Source organism: Zea mays, chromosome 1, assembly GCF_902167145.1.
Source record: "Zea mays cultivar B73 chromosome 1, Zm-B73-REFERENCE-NAM-5.0, whole genome shotgun sequence".
NCBI classification, from domain to species: Eukaryota; Viridiplantae; Streptophyta; class Magnoliopsida; order Poales; family Poaceae; genus Zea; species Zea mays.
The window spans coordinates 299593348-299599864 of record NC_050096.1 but is presented as its reverse complement, the minus strand read 5'-3'; the positions used below and the strand labels follow the sequence as shown (position 1 = coordinate 299599864).

Below are 6517 nucleotides of genomic sequence, written 5' to 3'. Positions count from 1 at the left end.
AGTACGACTGTCTATCCAATTAATCCGGTCAATTTCTTCTCTAAACACCTGCTGACCGGCAAAAACAAAAACATATGTTTTACCTTTGCCTTCACTTGATCCACAATCAATGGTTATAGGTCCCAAAGACTTTACTGTTTCCTGTGGTCCAGTCCTGCATTCTTATTTCTCCAAGAATTGTTAGTCCATAATCAGTTGTCATTAATTACCAAAACACCACTTATGGGCCTAGATGATTCACACCCGTGCAAGTGTAGTTCTGCGGACAGTAATTTTAGAGGCCTGCTCTCCCACTCTCTCTGTGCTCGCAGAAGGTGGGACGGGAATGGGCTGAGTGCAACACGTCTGAGAGACTGTTCGCGTATATAACCAGAAGCAGCTTCACCTCCTCCATATTTGTACACGCGCAGAGGGAGGGGAACACACAGTAACTGTCGCCATTAGGACCAGAAACTGACAGCCATTATAGTCGTCTGTTACTAGCCATAACATAGGAAACAGACATTAATGGACGATAGTAATGGACAACCGTAGGAAGGAAATTCAGACCAAGGTTCGGATATACCACGACCCTTGGCCACGGCCCGACCGGTGCGGGCACGCGCGTGTGACGGTCCTTCATCCTTTTCTCAACTTCTCAATAGATACATCAATAGTCCACCTATTTAAGTTGATTGATGTGTTCATTGAACTTCTAGCATGGTACTAACTTATTTAAATTTGTTACCGCAGGTATTCGAGTGTGAATTACTACTATTACTATTAAGTTACATTTTATGAACCAAACGGCACCCTGAATGTTATCTAGTTAATGCTCAACGGGCTTCACCGTACATACCCCTATTTATTTTTATTTTATTTATTTTTGGTTCCACGTACACGCGCATGCGTTGCGCCTGGGTCTCAGCTTGTGCACAGAAGCCTAGCAGCACGCAAGATTACAAGTCCAGAGCATTGCAGATCTGTGGCGCTAGCTGTGCTCTTCTCTTGTCTAGCAGTAGACGCATGCATCGGCGAGCGCACCGCACAGAAACAGAAGCCGGGGCTTCAGCACGTGTACAGTCTCAGAATCCCGAGGCCTAGCAAGTAGAGTAGGGTTCGCTGCTCTCCCTCCGGCCGGGCCGGCTTCGTGGCGTGCACGGACTAGTCTGATCTGAAGCCGGATTAATTAAAAATTTAACGCCGGGGACGATGTGATGATGCCTGCCGCTCGTAGGAAATGCCCTTGCTGGCGCTGTCCCCGGTTTGTGCAGCACGCACGCAGGATACGATGATAAATTCGCGTCGATTCAGATATGTACGAGAAAATGAAAATATATAAAAAAAAAACGGGCAGGGGTTGGGTGTGGGGTGGGGTGGGGTTGGGGGAGCAAATGCTCCTCTGCCAGCCGAGTACTACAGAACATTGAAGATTTTGGGGGCAGGGTACATTGGATTTCAATTAATATTAGTAATATTCTTATTAATATCACCCGGCAGTACTTGTGCTCTAGCAGCAGTACGTGGTAGAGTACTAGTAGAAAGACATTGAAAACTCTCACGAGAAGAACGAGATCAGTGTATTGTTTCTGGCCACCATCAATGAGAGCTTGCGATTGTGAGCAACTGGGCGGCATGGGCACTTGGGCAGCGCGGGGGTGTATGGCTGTCCGGCGGCGTAGAAGATCCGGCTCGGCTCTGGGGCCCTACCTACCTACCTACCTACCTACATGTCCTGAAATGGCAGTCATCAAGGCACGTCAACCGGACTGGAAAGCTGGTGGTGGTGGGCGCGCGAGGGCTCTTGCATTGCATTGCCTCTGGAAACCCGCGCGCCGCTCGCCTGCCTGCGCGCTCAAAAGAACAGAAAAGAAAAAAAAAGTTTTAGTCGGTTACTTTGTTGTTGTAGTTTTGGAATAATGGGCACTCGAGCTTGAATGAATGAATCTATATATATGGCAGTAGTTTCAACAACAGAGATAGACCATTTCGATTTTTCTCACACAACAAGAGCAGCTAAAGTAGGTGGTTTAGTCAGTCAGTTACATTCATGAACGAATGAATTAATTTACTATACTCCCAGATGAGTAGAGATGACGATGGGCACCGTACCACGCATGCTCTTGAAAGAATCGGTTACGGGTCACAGCATTTACTCATGCAAGCTCTGTACTACAGTAGCAAGTGAAACCCGGGGCGTGCCCATGACTGCTTGTTTGGCAGAGGCTCGGCTCTGCATGCATGCATTCATGAATGAGCGCGGGCAGACCTCACCTCATCGCTTGCACGGGCATAGAGTACAGTAAACAAGTCATGGACGGAGCCAGCACCAGCAGCAGGGATCGGACGGAGGAGGAGATAGATAGATAGATACCTCGGCCGCAGGAGCAGGACACTGCAGCAATGCCCACGTACTGCTGGAGTGCTGGGGATGTTCATGTATGTACTTCCTCAAGCAAAGCTAGCTAGGAGGACATGTCCGCGCGTGTACCTGACGAGAGACTACGTACGACCTCTCACGCACGCTCACCTGCATGCTGCATATATCACAAGAACAACAAGTACAGGAACAGGAGGCAGACGACGGCAAGAGGTCATTATTCATATATGGGAGCGAGGATGGAGCTCCATCGATCGATCGATCGGCCGGCCGGCCGGCCAGCCGCCGGCGTGTGGTAAGAACAAGCCGTGGAGCTCAGGATAGATAGCGCTTCAGATTGATAGACAGAACCACGCCTCCAGAGGAGAACACAAAAGCTAGCCAAGATCCATGTAGATTATTCATCACACATATCTCTTGGCTCTTTCTTTCTCCTCGCGGCCGGCTCCGATCTATGTGTTTTCCTAGGCGCTATCCCTCCTGAGCTTCAAGGGTTGTTCCATACCCTTCTTTTTTCCTAATTCTCCTCAGATCCTCGCCGCCAGTTCGTTGAGTATGTATGTATCTATCTATCTATCTACGTAGTGGCTGGGCTCTCTGTGGTCTGTGGATGAACAAGACCAAAAGCAGGAACGGATGGGAATGAATACAAGGGTTCGAGATCTAATTAACCATGCGTGTATGTCATGGCCAGAAGGTTGGCCAGACGATGGAGTGAGCTAGCTACTGCTGGAATGGCCTCAAGTGCCTTGCCCTATTTATAGTGAGAAGAAGATCCATCACAGGACTCTCTCTCTCTCTCTCGTGAACCAGCAGCTGTGGAGTGCGACAACTATCACGCTTGTTGAGGCATGGGGGAGGGAAACGGGGGGAGCTGAGATAGTAGGCCTCACTCGCCGGTGCTTCTACTCCAAATTAAAGCCACTATATCCTTGCTTTCAGCTGAAGCGAGCGCGAGGCCGAGGCGCCACCAGTTGCTACTGCCCAGTGCCCACTGCTACTACTCCCCCTCCCTCCTCCCCTCCCCTGCCGACGCTAGCTAGCAATAGCATGCATGTGCACTACGGCCACCATGGGTACGGTGTGTGTGCTGATGGTGGCCATGCATGCATATGCATGCAGCTTCTTCATGGCTCCTGCCCTAATAAAGCGCGGTGTCACTGCTCTGCCACTCCACACGTCGTCCTCGCCTCGCCTTTCTTTTCTTTCTCCATCCATGCATGTACCGTCTCCCGTATCAATAGCAAGGTGACACATGCTAGAGACAAGGGCATTCGCCTCCGCCATGAATGGCTCGCCTCGGCTCCGTCCATCCATCGTGATCGTGAATGAATGCATGCAGAAGAAAAAAGAAAACATCCCGGTACAGCTGCGCGCTAGCTAGCTAGCTTGGGCGTGCTCTCTCTAGCTACTGCTACTGCTACGTACTGTGTGTGTCTCGCGCTCTGCACACGCGACATATCTGACAGCAGCTAGATAATCCGCGCGCGCGAGATATTTCTGACACTAAATCATTCCCATCAGTGTAAATCATCCCTGTGCCTAGCTGCCCTCTTTTTTTATTTACACGCATGCTTCTTTCAGTTCCTTAATTTATACACGGCGCTCTATTTTAATTTTACTGCTGCTAGTTACTGTCACTGATCACAATTAATGCGATGGATCGATGCTGCTGAGTGAACTTCTTATATACTTTGTACTACTCTATATAGTCATATTGATAGTATATAACACGAACATGACATGCATGCTGGGGTCTCAGTGTTCTGAGGATGCGACGGATGAACGAAGAAAGAAAGAAATTAAGAAATCTGCTGATTAGACAGCAGAGATATATAGAGGTAGCTTTTAATCTAGTCAGGTAGTGTCATGGATCTAGCTTTTGGTTTTATCTGCCCATACATGAATGTGAGAAGGCCTTTGCATGCTTGACTAGCTTGTGCATATTCAATATATATATATAGAGGATCTCTTCAACAGCCATACATCTAAGCTCGTTAGAACCAGTTTATGATATATAATAAGACTAATTATCATACATGTTGAAGGTATTTATGCATTGCGGTACACTGTGTACAAAATATATTTTCTGTTGTATGCGCATAAAATTAGGATGGCAAGAATGTGAGTTGAAATGAAATGGATTGGCATGCATGGAAACAAATATATGATTTTCAATGTTTTATTTCGTCCACAAATATAGGATGTCTCCAACAGCCATACAGTTAGGCTCGTTAGGACTAGTTTATGATATATATTGATACTAATTATGCTACATGTGAAAGTTATTTATACATCGCGGTACACTAAGTACAAAACAACAAACGTTTACATAAAATGTAAATATAAATATCAGAAACATACAAAAGATGTAAGGAGAGCCATGAACTGACAATGTATCATAAAAACCTATTGACGTTGACATAAATATGTATACAAAATTGCATAAAATAGGGTCGTCAATCCACCACCGCTCGCGCCTAGGGAAGGTCGCGTGTCGTCACCGGCCATGGGACGCCAGCGAGAGCCACTCCGAGGCGCGCACCTCCGAGGAGCCGACGTCACGCGCGCCTCCCAGATCCGCTGCCGCGGGCACGCCTCCTAGATCCTTGATCCTGTGGGAGCGCCGTCGTTGCTCGTCGCTCGGTCCTGGGGGAGCGCCGTCGTCGCTCGATCCTAGGGGGCACCACCGTTCCTAGATCCGGGGGAGCGTCGCCGTCGCTCGGTCCTAGGGGAGGTCGTCGTCGCTCGATCCTTCGGGAGCGTCGCCGTCGATCGCCCTCCTCTCGAGACGCCACCGCCGCTGGCCCCTCGAGATCATCGCTGCTCGCACGCTCGAGGAAACCGTCTGTCGCCCGCTAAAACCTAATCCTTAATGGTCTATGGTGTTTTTATAGCCATCTGAACCTGGTGCGGCTGAACCAGATGGCACCGTTGAGCCAGGACTTCCTCTAATTATTGGAAGCCCAGGGCTCCAACTATACTGCATGCCAACCAGAAAGCTAGACAGAAGCTTGTGAATGTATGCTCAAGCGATCATGCAACCGTCTATTCACTCCTTACAGTGTTCAGGTTGTGGAAAGGTATAGGAGTGCTGTGTGCAGGGACTGAACTCGCACCATGAGTTAAAGCAAGCACTGTTCCTATCCATCCATCATATCAAAAGCTCGATGATTTCTCTAATCACGACCACAGTCTTCACGGGGTAGCTGCAAAGGTTTTGGACCGAGAAAGCAAGAAAATATATAGTAGAAGGTTAAAGCATGACATCTATCTACCCGGCCAGCCAGCATTTCGACAGCGCATTCAAATGGATACATAGATGTGCCAAAATCATGTTCATCAATGTAGCATTCACGAAAAATTCAGTGAATGTTTGTAGGGCAGCGCCATAGGAAAAGGCTGGGGCCCACTGGCCTGCTTCAGAACATATAGCTAGCAACAGGGGGCCTGCGGCCGCGTATGTGCACACTAGTACTCCGTCAGTACACCCGTCGAGTATGGCATATTCGTACTCCGATCACTGTAGTAGTTTCGTACTGGCATGTTTTTCTGTCTGTCTGAATAACTCTGTGCGCTGCATCCTCGATCGGATCTGGTTTAAATGCATAGGTTTTGTTGAGCACCATATTTGACACATGGGTACGGTTAGATGGTCCAGCCCTATGGCTCGAACGGTCCGCGCTCCCGCGGCTAGCTAAACACGGGCCAAAGCACTTATCTCATACATGGTTGTCCTAACCTATCTATGGAGATATGTTAGATCTCGTCTAGCAACAAGTCCAAATCTCCTATAAATATAAAAGGGGTATGACCGATTGAGAACACCGAACACATTTTAACCGAACCAATCTATTACTTTCTTTATCATTCATATGACCTAAGATTAGATGTAGTGTAGTTATAGTTGTAGCTTTCTACATAACATCACCACCTCCACCTCTATTCGACTCTATTTCGTCTAGATCTGTCTTAAGTGACTTGTCGACCACAATACGATCCTAGGATTTTAACTCTCTCGGGGGCAAGATCAACCACATTCAAGATACTCTTTCTCGACTTGATTTCTTAATTCATAGGCAACTCTACGTCATATAGGTATGCCTCGGGTGGCCTGCCAGATCCGGATCATCCTAAGATCTCTCCCCAAGAAGGCGA

At 48.0% G+C, this 6517-nt stretch overlaps 1 long non-coding RNA gene and 1 other non-coding gene across 2 annotated transcripts; both read right to left on the bottom strand.

The window, feature by feature from the left end:
- Positions 1 to 1435: 1435 nt before the first annotated feature.
- On the bottom strand, positions 1436 to 3271 carry LOC118476192 (uncharacterized). The gene is made up of 2 exons (XR_004855668.1): positions 2354 to 3271; positions 1436 to 1826 (listed from the first exon to the last, which is right to left on the bottom strand). It is a non-coding gene; the product is annotated as an uncharacterized lncRNA (long non-coding RNA).
- On the bottom strand, positions 2668 to 2848 carry MIR390a (microRNA MIR390a). The gene has a single exon (NR_121145.1). It is a non-coding gene; the product is annotated as a microRNA MIR390a (primary transcript).
- Positions 3272 to 6517: the final 3246 nt, after the last annotated feature.